The sequence below is a fragment of the Somniosus microcephalus genome, unplaced genomic scaffold (genome assembly GCF_052327205.1).
Source record: "Somniosus microcephalus isolate GS21.2 unplaced genomic scaffold, FLI_Smic_1.0 scaffold71, whole genome shotgun sequence".
Classification (NCBI taxonomy): Eukaryota; Metazoa; Chordata; class Chondrichthyes; order Squaliformes; family Somniosidae; genus Somniosus; species Somniosus microcephalus.
The window spans coordinates 333,484-354,997 of NW_028225258.1; the positions used below are offsets into that span (position 1 = coordinate 333,484).

General features: G+C 47.6%; 1 long non-coding RNA gene across 1 annotated transcript; it reads right to left on the reverse strand.

The window, feature by feature from the left end:
* Window positions 1-9,939: 9,939 nt before the first annotated feature.
* On the reverse strand, window positions 9,940-19,882 carry LOC147083145 (uncharacterized). The gene is made up of 2 exons (XR_015075977.1): window positions 19,005-19,882; window positions 9,940-10,830 (listed from the first exon to the last, which is right to left on the reverse strand). It is a non-coding gene; the product is annotated as an uncharacterized LOC147083145 (long non-coding RNA).
* Between the last annotated feature and the right edge of the window lie 1,632 nt (window positions 19,883-21,514).

The following is a 21,514-nucleotide window of genomic DNA, read 5'->3' on the forward strand; positions in this document are numbered from 1 at the left end:
CGACTACCTCCGCCGCTAACCTCCTGCTGAATATTGCAGGAGGCACAAAGCAACCCAATTTCACCCCCTTGTCCAAGTAGTGAGTGGCCTCCTTATTCCCACCAAAACACACCACCTCACACTGATCTATAGTGAAATTCATTAACACACCACCTCACACTGATCTATAGTGAAATTCATTAACACACACCGTTGCACTGATCTACAGTGAAATTCATTAACACACCACCTCACACTGACCTATGGTGAAATTCATTAACACACCCCCTCACACTGATCTATAGTGAAATTCATTAACACACCACCTCACGCTGATCTATAGTGAAATTCATTAACACACCACCTCACACTGATCTACAGTGAAATTCATTAACACACCGCCTCACACTGATCTATAGTGAAATTCATTAACACACCCCCTCACACTGATCTATAGTGAAATTCATTAACACACCACCTGACACTGATCCATAGTGAAATTCATTAACACACCACCTCACACTGATCTACAGTGAAATTCATTTGCCAATTACACGCCCATTCTGAAATTTATTAATGTCTTCTTGCATTTTGTCTTCCTCAGTATTAAATCTACCTCCCAATTTGGTGTTATCGACAAACCTTGAAATTGTTCTTCTGATTCACGTGTCCAAATCGTTTATGTAAATGGTGAACATTAGTGATCCCAGCGCCGATCCCTGTGGAACACCACTTCCCACCTTTTGCCAGTCTGAGTAGCTACTCCCAACCCCTACTCTCTGTTTTCTGTTTTGTGACCAGCTTGCTGTCCATAACAGTATGTAAGATCGACAAGATGACCCAGGTCAGGCCATGTGGAGTGAAGGGCCAGGCAGCAGAATGGATGGAAAGCTGGCTACAAAACAGAAATCAGAGGGTTGGAGTTAAGGGAAGTTTGTAGCGATCTTTCCATCCATTCTGTTGCCTGGCCCTTGACTCCACACGGCCTGACCATGGTCATCTTGTAGACCGTACATACTGCAGACACAGTGCACCAGTGGTGGAGGGGGTGAATATTGAGTCCTGTCGCAGGGGCGCTGATGAAGTGGATTTCTCTGTCCATGAGTTTTGAGGTATCGCTAGTTGCGTTTTTCACCTCTTTCCACCTTTATAAAAAACCTTGCTGCCATTTTATTAAAGCCATTAACAGCCGCTCGGGTGGGACACAGCAATAAATGAGGCCTTGTTTCCCTCAGAATGACAGGCCTGAAACCTGTTAGAATACATTTAGTAATTAAACCAGACTGGGCGGGGCCTGAGGTGCGAGTTAGTAATGGAAAATTGGTGGCCAGCGTACTTCACACCAGGGCTGAGGATCCGGGGACTCGGGTTTCTGTGTCATTTTTTGATTAATTTTGTTTATTGCCCAATCTCAATCAGACTGGCGAGTCATCTTGCTGTCTGACGGAGGCGAGGGTCCCCAGTGGAGGGCTCTCTATGCGGGAGTCCTTCCCAGCACCATTGGGGATCTGGGGTGGAGACTGTTGCAGGGAGCTGTCGTGTGCAACAGTTTAAGCTCCTTTCCGGACTCCAAGATCAGATGTGTTTTCTGCGGCACGGAGGAGTCCACGGGCCGTGTATATATTCAGTGTGAGAGGTTGCAGCCCCTGTATAGTGCCCTGAAGGGGCTGCTCCTCAACTCTTGGTTACACTTTAGCCCCACGCTCCTAATCTTTGGCCGCCCGGTGGGGGTGGGTAAGTGGGAGGATCTTCTCCTGGACCTGCTCTTGCCCCATGGGGGGGTCACTCTGGCTGCCTGCCTCTCTCCCATGGTCTTGTCCCTGCCCGGGTGGCCCTGGAGAGGGAGCAGGTGGTGTCCACCGGTTCACTTGATACCTTCCTCGACTGGTGGACATAGAAGGTATCAAGATGCGATAATCGATCCTCACAGTCACATTGTGATTTAATTATTAATTGTGTGTGTGTCACAAATACATTTCTTCTATTTTGATACAAAAGTTCTACTAGACATGTTAAACTACTAGTTATTTAATCAGGGCTGCAGCTGCTGAAAGGTTGACTGTACTGAGGTTTGTGGCCAGAGCTGGCAGACGTGTTGTTCTGAAGTCTGATGTCTCACACCTGAAGAGTCTGTTTATGTCGTGTTGTAATGACCTTTTTCTGTTGCCTGGTGTCAGAAATAGAAATCAAAGGAAGATGATGCCCCACTCTGTTAATCAACTCTTTGACACATTTCCATTTCTTAATTTACAAAGATCACAACTCCATTAGTGGACAATGGATTGCCAGTCTGCCACTTTTTACTGAGGCTTGAAAGGATACGCTGTGAAGCTACACCTGCCCATCTGTCAGTGTGTCACTGTGTTTGGATTGTGTAAGACAACAGTCCAATATCTCGCCTACATCCATTACAATTTTTGAAATGTTAGATTGTACTTGGAAGAAGTTGAGTTTGAATCTAACAATTCTGAAATTGGGAGCTTTTAATGATTTCTGTTTTTCACGTAACTATATAGTGATGTGATCAGTCAAAGCAAATTAACAGATGGTGCTATTTACTGAACACAACTGAATAATTCTACAAGGATGCTATCGCAGTCTTCCTCAGTATTAACTACACCCCCCAATTTAGTGTCATCAGCAAATTTGGAAATTGTACTTCTGATTCCCAAGTCCAAATCATTCATGTAAATGGTGAACAACAGTGGTCCCAGCACCAATCCCCGTGGTAGAAGGTAATGGTGCATCACAAATAGCTGCTACTCTGTCTGTAGATAATTGGTGAGTGTCACGATACAATTCATGCCCTAAATATTTAACTCATTCTGAAACAAACTGTAGTTTTGCACATGAGACTTTATGTCCTTTTTTTTTTGCCAATGCCTGGAGCATTATCAAAGAGTCAATCTTGCATGCCTCTTGGGTAGGTGATGCAATTAGCAGGTCGTCTACGTACTGTATGAGGGTTGACCCACCAGTTAAGACAATGTCCTGTAAATCATGTTTGAGGCACTGCGAAAAGATAGTTGGGCTTTCTGTATAGCCTTGTGGCAGCCTGGTCCATGTGTATTGGGTTCCTTTGAACGTGAAGGCAAACAGGAACTGGGAATTTTGGTGAATAGGAATGCTGAAGAAGGCTGAGCAGAGATCAATAACCGTATAATACCTTGAATTAGAAGGTATGCTGGTCAGGAACAGACTCGTTAACTGCTCTTAGGTCTTGAACCGATCTCCATTTTCCACTTTCTTTCTTTTGATTAACATACTGTAAGGTTTGAATTCATGTGCCACTGCGAGTGTACAGTGTGGCTTAGAGTCTTTTACCCTGAATAATTCCCATGCTGTTTGGGTCAACAAGATTGGTGACGCTATTCCTTCTTGCCCAATTAAAATTCTTCGGATTTTAAATGAATATTTCTGATGCAGAAAGGGCTTGTAATTAATTGCCACTTCTAGATCTTCTCCCGTTTTGTCATAATAGGCTGTACAGTGCAATTTATCATGCCAGTGTCACAAATTTAACTGCTTCTGGTATTCTGATACTGATCTTGTGACATACTGCAATGCTTCCACAGCCATCAGTAATTGTTTACTGAGGTTGTCATCATGATTAGTCCAACAATACAAAATAGGAGAATTGTGGACCTGCAATGGGTACATCCCACATCTGTCAGTTGGAACATGTACCTTCAGTCCTTTTTCCATACATGATATCACTGCTCTCATTTTACATGACAAATCTCTTACTAATAAGTTGATGGGAACGTCTTCAGATAATAAGAATGCATGCTGTCCATGAAAGTCTTTTATCTGTACATCCAATGGAGTGGACCATACCATAGTCTGGGTTGTTCCTGAAAGTCCTACACACTTGACACTCTGATTGGTACAAGGTGCTCCTACTGCATATTGTTTAGTCAAGACCGAATTAGTTGCTCCAGTGTCTACCAAAAAATGGAACTTGTGTTCTATTCATATTTAAATGTATAAATGGCTCTTCTTTAGAATTTAATGATACTGCAGGCAATTGTACCACAGCTTGTTGTTCCTGGGCAATGTCTGGGGTGGGCTCTAAGTAACGTCATGCTGAACAATTTAGATTTTGTCCAAACTGTTCGTTTGGGCCACTTTGATTTCCCCAGGGATTGCTAGTTGTCCAATTAGTCTGTGGACGAGTGTGAACCTGGGCTTGGGTATTTCTGTTTCCAGATAAATTTTGTTGGCGGGGTGATGCGCTATCGATTCTAATAAAAGGCTGAGTGGAGTTCAGAACAACAGGCTTTTAGTAACTACTGAATGCAACTACAAACAGATCAGGACTATGCCTCTAGTGGACGACCGAATGGCAGAGAGCTGCCGTGCAGCCGTCCTTATACCAGGTAGCCAAGGGCGGAGTCAGCTGAGGCATAGTCAGGTATAACAGTGAAACAAGAGTGAATGACAACAACAACAACAACAATAGTGAACACAGTGAACGACAGTGGTTTACCACATTCACCCCTCGTTTAAAATTAAGTCCGGCGGGGTGAAGTGTATCAAAAGTTCGAGTAGGTGAGTCTGTCGGGCGGCCTCGTTTGCCGTCGAGATCTTCGTGGCGACGGTTGAGATGGTACAGCTTCCAACGACGCGTCTTGAACGGGATCGAGCACCGGTGTATCGTCCCCTTTGGTGTTGGGTGGGCGAGTGGACTCCGGCGGGTCCTGGGGTCGCGGCATGCCGTCTACTGGGGTGGAATGGACAGGGGTGAGAATTGGGTCTACTGAATTTTGGGCCGTGTCGAAGGGGGTCATGGTGGAGGGCAATGGTGACGGGTCAGTGGACCCCGAGGGTGCCAGATCTCTAATGGAGACTGTATCCTCCCGCCCGTTCGAGTATGCCACGTAGGCGTACTGGGGGTTGGCATGGAGGAGGTGAACCTTCTCTACCAGGGGAGCCGTTTTGTGGGACCTTACATGCTTCCTCAGCAGGACGGGCCCTGGGGACGTCAGCCAGTGTGGTAGTGAGGTACCGGATGTGGACCTCCGGGGAAAAACGAACATTCGCTCATGGGGGGTGGCGTTGGTGGCAGTACACAGCAGTGACCGGATGGAGTGGAGCGCATCAGGTAGGACATCCTGCCAATGGGAGGTCGGAAGGCCCCTAGATTTTAAGGCTAGGAGGGCCGCCTTCCAGACCGTCGCGTTCTCTCTTTCAACCTGTCCGTTCCCCTGGGGGTTGTAGCTGGTGGTCCAGCTTGAGGCAATACCTCTCATGAGCAGGTACTGACGGAGTTCGTCGCTCATGAAGGACGAGCCCCGGTCGCTATGAATATAGCTGGGAAAACCGAACAAAGCAAAGAGGTTGTGCAGGCATTTAATGACCGTAGCGGTGGTCATGTCCGGGCAGGGGATGGCGAAAGGGAAACGGGAGTACTCATCAACTATGTTGAGGAAGTACACATTACGGTCAAAGGAGGGGAGGGGCCCTTTAAAGTCGACACCCAGGCGCTCAAAGGGGCGGGTGGCCTTGATCAGGTTTGCTCTGTCAGGCATATAGAAGCGCGGCTTGCACTCTGCACAGACTGGGCAGCTCCTGGTCATGGTCCTGACCTCCTCGATGGAGTAAGGCAGGTTGCAGGCCTTGATGAAGTGGAAGAACCTGGTGACCCCCGGGTGGCAGAGGTCATTGTGGAGGCCCCGTAGTCTATCGATCTGCGCGTTGGCGCATGTGCCTCGCGATAGAGCATCTGAGGGTTCGTTGAGTTTCCCGGGCCGGTACAAGATGTCGTAATTGTAGGTGGAAAGTTCAATTCTCCACCTCAAAATCTTGTCATTTTTGATTTTGCCCCTCTGCTTATTGTTGAACATGAAAGCGACTGAACGCTGGTCAGTAAGCAGGGTAAATCGTTTTCCAGCCAGGTAGTGCCGCCAGTGGCGCACTGCCTCCACAATGGCCTGGGCCTCCTTTTCCACAGAGGAGTGTCTGAGTTCGGAGCCCTGGAGGGTTCGTGAAAAGAAGGCCATGGGTCTTCCCGCCTGGTTAAGGGTAGCGGCCAGGGCAAAGTCGGATGCATCGCTCTCCACCTGGAACGGGATGGACTCGTCCACCGAGTGCATGGTGGCCTTGGCAATGTCATCTTTTATACGGTGAAAGGCTGAGCGGGCCTCCGCCGTCAGGGGAAAGGAAGTGGACTTGATAAGTGGATGGGCTTTGTCCGCATAATGAGGGACCCACTGGGCGTAGTAGGAAAAGAAGCCCAGGCACCTTTTGAGGGCCTTGAGACAGTGGGGCAGGGGAAGTTCCATCAGGGGGCGCATCCGGTCAGGGTCAGGACCGATGACTCCGTGTTCCACCACGCAGCCAAGGATAGTGAGGCGCGTTGTGTGGAATATGCACTTTTCCTTGTTGTACGTGAGGTTTAGGAGTTGGGCCGTGCAAAGGAACTTATCAAGGTTGGCGTCATGGTCCTGCAGGTCATGGCCGCAGATGGTCACGTTGTCCAGGTAGGGAAACGTGGCCTGTAACGCATTCTCGTCGACCATCTGGTCCATCTCCCTCTGGAACACGGAGACACCATTGGTGACGCCGAAAGGAACCCTGATGAAGTGAAAAAGACGGCCGTTTGCCTCGAAAGCTGTGTACTGGCAGTCCTCAGGGCGGATAGGGATTTGGTGGTATGCTGCCTTGAGGTCAATGGTCGAGAAAACGTGATATTGCGCTATCTTATTAGCCACGTCGGCTATGCGGGGGAGAGGGTATGCGTCCAACTGGGTGTACTTGTTGATTGTCTGGCTGTAGTCGATGACCAGGCGCTGCTTGTTGCCGGTCTTAACGACTACCACCTGAGCTCGCCAGGGGCTGGTACTACCCTCAATAATCCCCTCCTTCAGGAGCCGCGTCACCTCAGATCTTATAAAGGATCTGTCCCCGGTGCTGTATCGCCTGCTCTTTGTGGCGATAGGCTTGCAGTCGTGGGTGAGGTTAGCGAACGGGGGGGGGTGTGATTTTGAGGGTGGAGGGACTACAGGTGGGGTGCGGTGGGCAATTTAAAAACTGCTGGTTGCAGACAGTGAGTGGGGGAAAAGGTCCACCGTATGTCAAGGTGACACTCTTAAAGTGACAATGAAAGTCCAACCCCAGCAGAACGGCAGCGCAGAGATGTGGCAGGACGAAGAGCTTTACATTTTTATAAACGGAGCCCCTCACCGAAAGCGTCACTACGCAGTAGCCGCCGACGTCTGCTGAGTGAGATTTTGAGGCCATGGAGATCCGATAGCGCGCTGGCAGGACCGAGAGGGAATAATGCTGCACCGTATCAGGGTGTATGAAGCTCTCCGTGCTCCCGGAATCAAAAAGGCAAGTTGTGGCGCAGCCATTTACCTGGATGTCCATCGTGGACCTGGCTAGCTGATGGGGTCTGGATTGATCCAGCGTAATGGAGGCCGCTGTGGAGTCGGGAGCGTCGCTGTAAAACCCTGGTGAGGCGGTGGGTGAGTCGGGGGCCCGTTGGCAAAATGGCGGACAAAATGGCGGCGTCGGAGAAGAAGGACAAAATGGCAGCGCCCATGACGATCCCGATCCCCACGAGGCTGGAGGAAGGCAAGATGGCCGCTCCCACGAATCGCAAGCGGCGCTGCTGAAGGTAGGGGTCTTCTGACTTCTGCAGACGCCAGCGTAGTGTCCCTTCTTACCGCAGGCAGAGCAGACAGCGTTTTTCGCCGGGCAGCGCGCCCTGGGGTGTTTGGTTTGGCCACAGAAATAACATTTCTGGCTCGGGCGGGACATCGCTGCAGCAGTTGGGGCCGGGGCCCGGGGCCCGGGGCGCCGCCACGTCCCAAGATGGCGGCGGCCGTGACATCCACGAGGCGGCCACGCGGTCCGGGGAGTAGGCCTCCATGTTCCGATGGGCTACGTCCAACGAAAGGGTGAGTGAAATCGCCTTCTTCAGGTCGAGCTCGCTACTTTCCAGCAGTCGCTGCCATGTGTGAGTGGACCTGAGGCCCGCAACGAGGGCGTCCCGGATGAGCTCCTCCGTATGTTCCGTGGCTGATACTTGCTTGCATTCGCAGGCTCGGCCGAGTTCCTTCAGCGCCCGTATGTATGCTTCTGGGGGTTCCCCGGGCTGTTGTTTGCGGGACCCCAGGAGATGTCTTGCGTAAACATAGTTGACCGGGCGTGCATATTCCTTTAAAATGTCGATAGCCCCCTGGTAGCTCGTAGCGTCCCGGATAAGGGCAAAAGCTCGGTGGTTTACTTTCGAATTCAGCACCCTGAGCTTGTCGGCGTCGGTGGCGACGGTCTCGCCGGATGCAGCCAGAAAAGACTCAAAACAGTTCAACCAGTGTGAGAACTTAGCAGGCGAGTCCGGTTCTTGCGGGTCGAGTTCCAGGCACTTGATCTTAAATATCTGCAGCATCGTTATTTTTTTTTTTTTTTTGTCAGTAGTTAATAAAATTGATGCGCTATCGATTCTAATAAAAGGCTGAGTAGAGTTCAGAACAACAGGCTTTTATTAACTACTGAATGCAACTACAAACAGATCAGGACTATGCCTCTAGTGGACGACCGAATGGCAGAGAGCTGCCGTGCAGCCGTCCTTAAAGCAGGCAGCCAAGGGCGGAGTCAGCTGAGGCATAGTCAGGTATAACAGTGAAACAAGAGTGAACGACAACAACAACAACAACAATAGTGAACACAGTGAACGACAGTGGTTTACGACAAGGGGTAATTGTGGGCAATTGGATTTCCAATGGCCTACTTGTCCACAATGAAAACACGTTGAATTTCCTCCTCCATTCCATTTGTTTAACTTTTTGTTGTTTATTCTGTTCCTGATTAATCTCATCCCTCTTTATTATGTTTACTAACTTCTATACTTCGTTCACGTCACCTCTCTGCTTCCTTTTTCCAACCTGAGAAGGCTGACCAATTTACTTCTTTTTTTTCCCTTTTTTAGTTGGGTCCCTTTTTATGAGGCATTCCTCTAGACAGGTAATTCTGCCTTTGTTAAAGGTGCCACCTGGTGAAAATGGGTATTTCCCATTTCAGGTCCATCTGGACCACCTTGGCAGGTCATTGATTGAAACTTGACTGTAGTTTTGAAAAATATAACAAGCAGGGGTGCCTTTCTCTCTGATTTTACTAGATTTGGCACCCATTTTTTTTTTTACTTAATTGGGACTTTCCTGTTGGTTAGTCTCAATTAGGCGTAATTTCTCTGGATCACAATAACCCGTTTCCCCTTTGCGATTTTGCAACCAAGTTGCTGTAAGAGATGAAAAGAAACACGTACTAACAATAACAAGACTAATAATAACTAACGTGACAGACCACACAGGTAAACAAATTAAGTAACTCATTAAAATCTTATACTGTATACTGAACAATAGACAATTCTCAGTCTGTGTTATTCGCCACTGCAGAACTAAGTCCTTATACTTTAATGAAATCTCTGAAGGTCTCCTGCCTTCTGCCGCAAGACTCTCTCTCTGGCTTCTTAATCTCCGGGGGACCCACCCCCTACTGTAGTCTCAACTTAATCTCCGGGGGACCCACCCCCACTGCAGTATCAAACTTCTAGCGCTTTTCCTTTTATCCTTGGTACCTTCCTTAGTCCGGGATCACCCGACTTTACTGTGTCTTATCTGGACGGTCTATTTCAGGGCTCAGTTTCCGAAATCATCTCCTTTTCTGATAAACTGAAAGAGGAAATAATTACAAAAATGACAACTCAACCCTGGAAAATTAGTCTCAACTGATCGCAGTACTGTAGCCGATAGCAAACAGAACACACTAGTTTTCAGACTGAGAGGGAATCCCTTTGGTGGCTAATGCCACTTATAACTGGCCAGTTAGGGTTCGTTCCCAGAAAGATACCGTGTCTTCGTCCGTTTACTCACCGGTACAACAAGCGATCTCGGTGGAACCTCCAAGAAGTACTGTCTAAATCTCGACTCCAAGTAAGACTCTGAAACACGTAAGCACCGTCAGATAAGCAAAGCTTTATTTTACATGCACAAGGGGAGTGAGAGCCCAGTCAATGGCTAGGCTCACAACTCCAGAGAACATCTGTTGATGCAGCATATTTATACATTCAAACAAGCAAGTGTTCCATAAATCACATGTAATGGTATTGTATCGTTTTAAAACAAATTAAGAGTTAAACAAATTAAGAGTTTGGCACAAGGACAATCAAAAGGTCAGCAGGACAGAAATATCTCCAGACAAGGTTAGTTAATCATATATTCTGTCAGGAGGTTCAGTCTGAATCTTGTTACCAAATGATCAGCTCAATTATGTCTGAATCTTGTTACTAAATGATCAGCTTAATTATGTCTGAATCTTGTTACCAAATGATCAGCTTACTTTTACTTGGCCATTTTATTCTACCCAGCATGCTATGTATAATGTCAATTTCCACACTCCTCAGTGTGAACTCGCTGGTGTGTCAGAAGGTGGGATGACTGACTAAATCCCTTCCCACACTTGGAGCAGGTGAATGGCCTCTCCCCGGTGTGACTGCATCGATGAGTTTCCAGCCAGGACAGGGAGCTAAATCCCTTCCCACAGTCCCCACATTCCCACAGTTTCTCCGTGGTGTGGGTGTCCTTGTGTCTCTCCAGGTTGGACAATCAGTTGAAGCCTCATCCACACACACAACACGTGTACGGTTTCTCCCCGCTGTGAACGGTGCGATGTTTTTTCAGACTGTGTAACTGGTTAAAGCTCTTTCCACAGTCAGTGCACTGGAACACTCTCACTCAGGTGTGTGTGTCTCGGTGCTTTTCCAGTCACACCGATCTTTGAAATCTTTTCCCACAGACAGAACAGGCAAACATTTCTCCTTCCACATTCAAAGGCTGATGATATTCCCTGTAAAAGCAGTTTACAAAAGACATCACTGTAAGTTCAGGATTAAAATTCAGAACAGATAATTCTAGTTTCTATGGAACATTCTCTCCTCTCTTATTACATAGAATTACACAGATTGTACAGCACAGAAACAGGCCATTCGGCCCAACTGGTCCATGTGGTGTTTATACTCCACACGAGCCTCCTCCCATCTCTCTTCATCTCACCCTATCAGCATCTCCTTCTATTCCTTTCTCCCATGTGTTTATCCAGCTTCCCTTTAAATACATCCATGCTCTTCACCTCAACTACTCCCTGTGGCAGCAAGTTCCACATTCTCAGCACCCTCTGGGTGAAGGAGTTTAATCTAAATAGGACTTTCCTGGGCAGCCAATGAGCACTGCTGCCTCTTTTGTGCATTTCCTGGCGAGGCGAAACAGTTGATATTTTCTGATCAAAAAGAGCTGAGCTCGGCAGCATTAGTCCTGTTTTGCCTCCTTTGGAGACCAGGTGTACGAGCAGAGTGAGCGCAGCCTTGACAGCAACCGCAATAAAATTGTTGCAGTTGTGAAGGAACTTTGTGTCTGTGCACTGGATCACAAACAAAATGTGTGTGTTGATTGTTCTCTTATTACCCTACTGTAAAGTGCCTTGAGATGTTTTTAAAGCTCTATATAAGGAGACCTACATCAGAATGCTGTTCATAGACTACAGCTCAGCATTCAACACTATCGTCCCCAACAAGCTGGCCACCAAACTCCAAACTCTTGGCCTGAACACTTCCCTCTGCAACTGGACCCTGGACTTCCTAACAAACAGACCCCAGTCTGTCAAATTAGGTAACCACACCTCCCCCCCCCTGACCATGAACACGGGGGCCCCACAAGGATGTGTGCTGAGCCCCCTCCTCTACTCCCTCTTCACCCACGACTGTGTGGCTGTTCATGGTTCCAACACCATCATCAAGTTTGCGGATGATACCACGGTAGTAGGCCAGATCACCAACAACGATGAGTCAGCCTACAGGGAGGAGGTCCAGCATCTCAGGAAGTGGTGCGCCAATAACAACTTGGCCCTTAACATCAAGAAAACCAAAGAAATCATTGTGGACTTCAGGAAGTCTAAAGGCGGAAGTCACACCCCCATCCACATCAATGGGGCTGTGGTGGAAAGGGTGGACAGCTTTAAGTTCCTCGAAGTCCACATCACGGAAGACCTCTCCTGATCCCTCAATACCTCCTCTCTGGTGAAGAAGGCCCAGCAGCGCCTATATTTCCTAAGGAGGCTGAAGGGATGTAACCTGTCACCCCTGATCCTCTCTAACTTTTACCGCTGCACAATAGAGAGCATCCTGACAAACTGTATCACAGTATGGTATGGCAGCTGTAGCTACTATGACCGGAAAGCTCTGCAGCGGGTAGTCAAAACTGCCCAACGCATTACCGGCACCCGGCTACCGACCATAGAGCAGATATACCAGAAACGCTGTCTACGGAGGTCACGGTCCATCATCAAGGACCCTACCCACCCCAGCCACAGTCTGTTTGCCCTCCTGCCATCTGGGAGATGCTACAGATGCATTCGCACCCGTACGACCAGATTTAGGAACAGCTTCTTCCCAAGGGCTGTCATCCTACTGAACTCCACAAATAAACTCTAAAGCCTGCACATCCGCCAATGCACTTTATTATGGTTATGTTTATGTTAATGTATTACAAGCCAAATGTATGTTGAATGTTTAAATGTCTTAATCTAAATGTACACTCTCGGGAGCCGCAAGCCTACATTTCGTTGTACTGCACATGTGCACTAACAATGACAATAAAAGTTGATTTGATTTGATTTGATTTGTAAGTTGTTGTTGGTGTATAGAGAACTCTGTTGAAATTTAGTGAAATGATCAATAACCAAGGAAGATCATTTCTTTGTTTGGTTCTGTTAGTTTTCATAGAATCATGGAAAAGTACAGCACGAAGGAGGCCATTCGGCCCATCGTGCCTGTGCTGGCTCTTAGAAAGAGCACTCGTGCTCAGTCCCACATCCCTGCTTGTTGTCCGTAACCCTGTAAGATCCTCATCCTCAAGTACCCGTCCAACTCCCTTTTAAACTCATTGATGGAATCAGCTCATGACCTTTTCAGGTCGAGCGTTCCCGATCCCCACAACTCTCTGAGTTTTATGCAATTGTTACCACAGTTGCCTTCTGTGAAGGTTTAATAATAAATGCATTTTGCTATGAAAGCAATTAAAACATTCCTAGTAAATAAATAGACAGATGCATCAAAATATTAAAATTGTGGGAGGGAGGGCAGTGCTCGCCCAGGGCCCAATAAACAATGGAATTCTTGTTCCCCAACCCAATGCTCAGAAGATGAAGTCCCAGAGCTGCCTCTGGCTCGGTTCCACCTGCCCTATTCTGATTATGAAAGAAAGGGCAGATAGATTATGAAAGTAAATTAGCAAAAAATATAAAAACAGATAGTAAGAGTTTTTATAGTTATATAAAAAGAAAAAGGGTGGCTAAAGTAAATGTTGGCCCCTTAGAGGATGAGACCGGGAAATTAATGGCGGGAAATATGGAGATGGCAAAATCACTGAATGAATAATTTGTATCAGTCTTTACAGTAGAAGACACTAAGAATATCCCAACACTGGACAAACAGGGGGCTATGGGGGGGAGGAGCTCAACATGATCAAAATCACTAAGGAAGTGGTACTCGGTAAAATAATGGGACTCGAGGCGGATAAATCACCTGGACCTGATGGCTTACATCCTAGGGTCTTGAGGGAAGTGGCGGTAGGGATTGTGGATGCATTAGTAATAATTTTCCAAAACTCCCTGGACTCAGCAAAGGTCCCGGCAGACTGGAAAACTGCTAATGTAACACCCTTATTTAAAAAGAGCAGTAGACAGAAGGCTGGAAACTATAGACCGGTTAGCCTAACATCTGTGGTAGGACAAATTTTGGAGTCCATTATTAAGGAGACAGTAACAGGACATTTGGTTAATCATCATTTAATAGGACAAAGTCAGCATGGTTTTATGAAGGGGAAGTCATGTTTGACAAATTTGCTGGAGTTCTTTGAGGAAGTAACATATAGGGTGGATAAAGGGGAACCAGTGGACATAGTGTATTTAGACTTCCAAAAGGCATTTGACAAGGTGCCACACAAAAGATTATTGCTTAAGATAAAAAATCATGGGATTGGGGTAATATTCTGGCATGGATAGAGGATTGGCTATCTAACAGAAGGCAGAGAGTTGGGGTAAATGGTTCATTCTCAGACTGGCAATCAGTAACTAGTGGTGTTCTGCAGGGGTCAGTGCTGTGTCCCCAACTCTTTACAATCTATATTAATGATTTGGAGGAGGGGACCGAGTGTAACATATCAAAGTTTGCAGATGATACTAAGATGGGAGGGAAAGTAGTGAATGAGGAGGACATAAAAAACCTGCAAGGGGACATCGACAGGCTAAGTAAGTGGGCAGAGATTTGGCAGATGGAATACAATACCGGAAAGTGTGAGGTTATGCACTTTGGCAGGAAAAATCGAAGAGCAAGTTATTATCTTTAAGGCAAGAAACTGGAAAGTACTGAAGTACAAAGGGATCTGGGGGTCCTGGTGCACGAAACTCAAAAGGTTAGTATGCAGGTGCAGCAAGTGATTAAGAAGGCCAATGGAATGTTGGCTTTCATTGCTAGGGGGATAGAATATAAAAATAGGGAAGTATTGCTTCAGTTGTACAAGGTATTGGTGAGACTGCACCTGGGATACTGCATACAGTTTTGGTGTCCATACTTAAGAAAATACATACTTGCTCTCGAGTCAGTACAAAGAAGGTTCACTCAGTTAATCCCGGGGATGAGGGGATGGACATATGAGGAGAGGTTGAGTAGATTGGGACTCTACTCATTGGAGTTCAGAAGAATGAGAGGCGATCTTATTGAAACATATAAGATTGTGAAGGGGTTGGATCGGGTGGATGCGGGGAGGATGTTCCCGATGATGGGTGAAACTAGAACTAGGGGGCATAGTCTTAGAATAAGGGGCTGCTCTTTCAAAACTGAGATGAGGAGGAACTACTTCACTCAGAGGGTGGTAGGTCCATGGAATATGCTGCTCCAAAAAGCTGTAGAAGCTACATCATTACATCAATTTAAAACAGAAATAGACAGTTTCCTAGAAGTAAAGGGAATTAAGGGTTACGGGGAGCGGGCAGGAATTTGGACATGAGTCTAGGTTCGGATCGGTCATGACCCTGTGGGTAGCGGAGCAGGCCCAGGGGCCGTGTAGCCTGATCCTGCTCCTATTTCGTGTGTCTAATTCTGTTAGATTCAGGAGATGGTTCTGTGATAGTAGATTGGTGGTTAGGATCAGATCAGCCATGATCTTATTGAATGGCGGAGCAGGCTCGAGTGGCCGATTGGCCTACTCCTGCTCCTATTTCTTATGTTCTTCTTATGTTCTAAGCTGAGGTGTTGGTCAGTGCACTGTGATTGCCCTGTGGGCAGAAAATAGCAAATCTAGAAATATGACCAAAATAACACATTTTAACCCCAAAGATGTAAATCCCCGTCCCACACCCTCTCCCTCCTCCCTGTGCTGAAATCCAAACCCATCGCACCATCTCCAACATTTCTTTCCTCCACTCCCAGTTTTCTCCCTCCCTCTGCTCTGGCTGTGTGCAGAGTGAGAATAAAATCAATGAGTCAATGATTGCCTTTCCTTGTCACTGGGACCCTGAAACCTTCAGTTCTCCACCCGCTGTGTGCAGAGTGAGAATAAAATCTCCTGGTCACTGGGACCCTGAAACCTTCAGTTCTCTACCCGCTGTGTGCAGAGTGAGAATAAAATCAAAGAGTCAATGATTGTCTCTCCTGGTCACTGGGACCCTGAAACCTTCAGTTCTCCACCCGCTGTGTGCAGAGTGAGAATAAAGTCAATGATAGTCTCTCCTGGTCACTGGGACCCTGAAACCTTCAGTTCTCCACCCGCTGTGTGCAGAGTGAGAATAAAATCAATGTGTCAATGATTGTCTCTCATGGTCATTGGGACCCTGAAGCCCCACCCACTCTCTGTTCCTGTACCAAGATGGCCGCACATGTGCCGTGCTGCAGGTGGAACCGGTCTGTCTTTCCTCCACCAAGATGGCGGCGCCTAACCTGGGCCTGTCACCAAGAAAGAGCCTCACCACTGCCATCCGGCAGAACACATTCGGCCACTGGATCTCATTCGGGCCCGAGACCATTCTCCAACTTTATAAACTCTGCGGTGTGGCCTACCCACAGTTTATTAATCTCCCGACCCCGCTCCCGCTGACCTGCAGCTCCGCCCGGCGACCGCGCGGGGCTTTCTCTGTAAAGTTGGTGAGGGACACGTGACCCGAGCCCAGGGCCTGATTGACGGGAGCTTCCGACCAATAGGGAGCGAGCGGGGCGGGGCTGGAGGAGCGAGCCGGCAGCGGGTCCTCTAACCAATTGGGGAGCCCGAGGGGCGGGACTAGCGGCACCCAGTGGGCGGGGCTGGAGGAGCGAGCCGGTGGCGGGTCCTCCAACCAATCGGGGAGCCCGAGGGGTGGGAGTAGTGGCACCCAGTGGGCGGGGCTGGAGGAGCGAGCCAGCGGCGGGTCCTCCAACCAATTGGGGAGCCCGAGGGGCGGGACTAGCTCTGGCTGATTGTCTGATCCGCAGGGCAGCGAGTTTCTCCAGTCCCTTGTTCAGGGCCCCGGGGAGGCTGTGGGCCTTTATTCCCCTCATTGGACACAAGGCTCTTTGGCTCACAACACACTGGCTCAGATTTTAATAGAGACTTTTTAAATTCTTCAATCAAAGCAGATAAACCCTGTGCTTCTGTAGAACAAACTTTTTAATATTTGGGAGTAAAAGTACAAGTTTTTTTCCCTCTGCGGAATTTATTATTAGTTTCAGGAAACAACAATGCCTTTAATGTCGTAAAACATCCCAAGGCTCTTCACAGGAGTGTTAGAAAACAAAATTTGACACCGAGCCACATAAGGAGATATTCGGGCAGATGACCAAAAGCTTGGTCAAAGAAATAGGTTTTAAGGAGCATCTTAAAGAAGGAGAGAGAGAGATAGAGTGATGGAGAGGTTTAGGGAAGGAATTCCAGAGCTCAGTGCCCAGGCAACTGAAGGCACGGCCGCCAATGGTGGAGCGATTAAAATCGGGGATGCTCAAGAGGCCGGATTTAGAGAAGCGCAAATATCTCTGGGGGGTTGTAGAGGCTGGAAGAGATTACAGAGATAGGGAGGGGCGTGGCCACGGAGGGAATTGAAAACAAGGCTGAGAATTTTAAGGATCAGACACTTGAGGAAAAGCAGGGAGTGGGGGAGGGTCAAACCCTTATGGGACAGGGTCGCTGATTCTGTTCTGCGACAGTTACTGGGACAGACTGTATCTCCCTTCTCCTCCACACAGGGATTTGTGGCAGTTAAAGGGACAGCGATTCATCTTGTTCTGCGAGATTGTAATTAAAGGGACACTACTCTGAGATGGCTATGAATCTTTAGTGTCGCCAGCCTTTCCAAAACATTTTCCTTTTTTTGAAGATCTGTGTGAACTCGCTGGTGACTCAGCAGGTTGGATGAACTCTGAAACCTCTTTGCACAGTCAGAACATTTAAAGGGTCTCTCATCGGTTCTGGGACAGGAGGGATCTGGTTAACAGTGATCACAATATCATTAGGTTTAAAGTAGTTATGGAAAGGGACAAAGAAGAATCAATGGTGAAAATACCCAACTGGAAGAGAGCCAATTGCAGTGATTTGAGAAGGGATCGAGCACAGGTGGACTGGAAACAAAGGTTGTCCAGGAAAACAGTGAATGACCAATGGCAGGTCTTCAAGGCTGAGATAGTTCGGGTACAAACCAAGCATATTCCCATAAGGAGGAAAGATGGGCCATCCAAAGCTAGGGCTCCCGATGACAAAGGACATCGAGGTTAGAATAAAACAGAAAAAGGAGGTTTACGACAAATGTCAGGTACAGAATACAGTCAAAAACCAGGAGAATACAGAGAGTGTGGGGGAAATTGAAACAGGATATAAGGGCAAAGAGAGAATATGAGAAAAGATTAGCGGGTAACATAAAAGAGAACCCCAAAATCTTCTATAAACGTATGAAAAGTAAAAGGATAGTTAAAGGAATGGTCGGGCCAATTAGGGACCAAATAGGAGCTCATCATACAGAGGCAGAGGGCATGGCTGAGGTACTGAATGAGTACTTAACATCTGTCTCCACAAAAGAAGAGGATGAAGTTCATGTTGCAGTAGAGGAGGGGAGAGTAGAGAAATTGGATAAAAATGGATAGAAAGGAGGTGCTAAATATGTTGTCATCACTCATAGTTAACAAGTCACCCAGTCCAGATGTAATGCATCCTAGATTGCAGAGGGAAGCTAGGGTGGAGACAGCAGAAGCTCTGACCACAATCTTTCAATCTCCCTCAGATATATGGGAGTGGTGACAGAGGACTGGAGGATTGCAAATGTTACACCCCTGTCTAAAAAAGGGGAGAGGGATAAACCTGGTAACTACAGGCCAATCAGCCTAATGTCAGTGTGGGTGAACGACTAGAGACCATTGGCAAGGACAAAATTAATTCTCACTTGGAGAAGCATGGGTTAATAAGGGACAGCCAGTATGGATTTGTTAAAGGTAAATCGTGTCTGACTAACCTGATTGAGTTATTTGATGAAGTAACAGAGGGTTGATGAAGGTAGTGCAGTAGATGTTATATATATGGACTTTCAAAAGGCATTTGATAAAATACCACGTAAGAGACTTACTCGGAAAATAGGAGCAGAGGGAAGAAAAGGGCTGATGGTAATTTGGGTATATAATTGGCTAAGGGAGAGGAGGCAGTGAGCAGTGCTGAGGGACAGTTAAACGGCCTCTCATCAGTGTGACCTCACTAGTGCCCCTTCAGTTCCCCGGGGCTTTTAAAGCTCTTCCCACAGTCAGGACACTGAAACGGTCTCTCTCCAGTGTGAACTCCCTGGTGTGTTTGCAGGTGGGATGAACAAACAAATCCCTTTCCACACACGGAGCAGGTGAACGGACCGTCCCTGGTGTGACTGCGCTGTTGAACTTCCAATGCAAACGGGGAACTGAAGCCCTTCCCGCCATCCCCACCTTTACCCGGTTTCTCCCCGGTGTGACGGTGCACGTGTCTCACCAGGTCAGACGATCGGCTGAATCCGCGTCCACACACCGAATACGTGTGCAGTTTGTCTGCGTTGCGATCCCTGCTCTGTCCTTCCATGTGCAAAGGCCGATGATATTCAGGTCCTGATGAATCCAGCGACTCTGTCAGATCTTGATGTGATGTTTGGTCTGAGCTTCTCGCCTGTAACTGCTCCACTTCTATAACCCTGTAAATTGAGATCAGAAAAGGATCAGAGGCAAACTGTTGTTTAATTTTCCCCTTTCCGAACCTAGGGGCAGTGAAGCTGATTTTCAGGCTCCAGCTGCTGCACAGGTTGGTTGAAAGGATCAGCAGTAATGGTGGCTGTAATACCCACAAGCCCCGGTGCTGCAGAAAGCGCTCTGTTGACTGAGTCCCGCGCATGTGCTCATGGCACCCACGCTCTCCCTCCTGCTCTACAATCGCCCATCCTGATCGGTCCGCAACGCTCATGCTCAGCACACAAAACCCCGCGTGTTGTATCCGTGTGTTAATGGAGACACGGAATGCAGGAGTTGGTTTAACAAGTGTTTACTGAACAAAGTCTGGAGGTGAACTAAAAGATACAAGACACTATACAGGCTTATATAGCCCGAGTGGCCACTACCAGTATTACAGTACACAGGGGCTCTTAATGGCACATACACCACAATTCCTCCCCTTTTAGACAACCAGTACATAACATTTTAAGTAATCACTAATTAACATGTTTACAAGAACAATAATCTACACATTTGCTGCAGTTAATCAATTATAAGTCAGTCTCTCTGGAGGCTTCCTGACTCGGTCCGGATAATGCCTCGGTGGTGTAGTAGTTTTCGGTGGTGTAGTAGGTTCTTTTGGCAAGGTCGATTCAGCTTGAATGCCAGTGTCGGGTTCATCTGGTTCCAGTATCACCGGATCGGAGGTAGATACTATGGGTATCTGTGCTTCATCATTAGGCATATGGAGTTGTGGTGTAGGTTGTCCCTTTTCGGATGGCTCTATGATCTGGTCAGCATGGCGCCTTATTATGCTTTCTCCAATGTCCACGGTATACATCAGCGGTCCTAGTCGTGTGCAAATAGTTCCAGGCTGCCATTTCTCGGTACGGTAGTCCCGGGCCAAAACTTGTTGACCTATCTGGAAGGTTCTAGTTGGCCTTTCATTCATGCCTTGAAATTGCCGGTTCTCTACGTCCCTTCTGATGTTTGGCTTGCTCAAATCCAGCCGGCATCTTAGTCTTCTATTGAAAAACATCATGGCGGGAGTTTGGTTTGTAACCACATGTGTTGCATTCCTGTATGCAAACAAGAAGTTATCTACATTATGCTGTAGATTTATGTCTTCATTACTGATGGCCTTTATGGCCTTCTTGAAGGTCTGGACAACCCTTTCAGCCAATCCATTGGTGGCAGGATGGTATGGGGCGGACGTGTAGTGCTTAACCCTATTGTTTTTTAAGAACTTCCTGAATTCTTCGGGCACAAATTGCGGTCCATTATCAGAACAGATCTGTTCAGGCAGCCCATTCCTGGCAAATATGGTCCTTAATACTGTGATGGTTTTTTCCGTGGTGGTGGAGGACATCTTTATTACCTCCGGCCACTTGGAGTGTGCATCAACCGCGATTAAGAACATTGAGTCCATAAATGGACCAGCAAAGTCGATGTGTACCCTTTGCCATGGAGATGAGGGCCACTCCCATAGATGTAGAGGGGCTTGTGGTGGGGCGTTTTGGACCTTCTGGCATCCTAGACAGCCTTGGTCATTTCTTCGATGTCTCCATCGATACCTGGCCACCACACAAAAGCTCTGGCTAGGTTCTTCATTTTCACTCCACCCAGATGCCCCTCGTGAAGCTCCTTTAACACTTTATCCTGGAGTTTGGGTGGAAGCACCACTCTCGATCCACACATCAAGGTTCCTCGGCACACTGACAGCTGGTCTCTTCTTTGCGAGAATGCTGGCAACAGTCATTCGCCATGTGCTGGCCATCCCTTCACCATTAAATCGTAGACTCGTGAGAGAGTCGGGTCATTTCTCGTTTCCTTTTCAATGGTAGAATTTGTTACTGGTAGACATTCCAACATGGTTGAGTGCAACATCTCCACTGGGTCCACTGTAGGTGCCTCTTCTACTGTTGGCAATGGTAAACACGATAAACCGTCAGCATTTCCATGCTGTTTTGATCCTTTGTATTCTATGTCATATTGGTGTGCCCCTAGGAAAAGGGACCACCTCAGTAGCCTTTGCGCTGTCATAATGGGAACGCCCTTTTTAGGGTTGAATATGGAGACGAGGGGTTGATGGTCAGTCAAGAAGGTAACTTTTTGTCCGTGTAGGTAATGGTTGAATTTCTTCACTCCCCATACCAGGCTGAGTGCTTCCCTGTCGATCTGGGCATAGTTACGCTCAGCTGAGTTCAATGAGCGTGACGCAACAGCTATCGGCCGCTCCGAGCCATCAGGGAATCTATGCGATAATACCGCTCCTGCACCATAAGGGGATGCATCGCACGC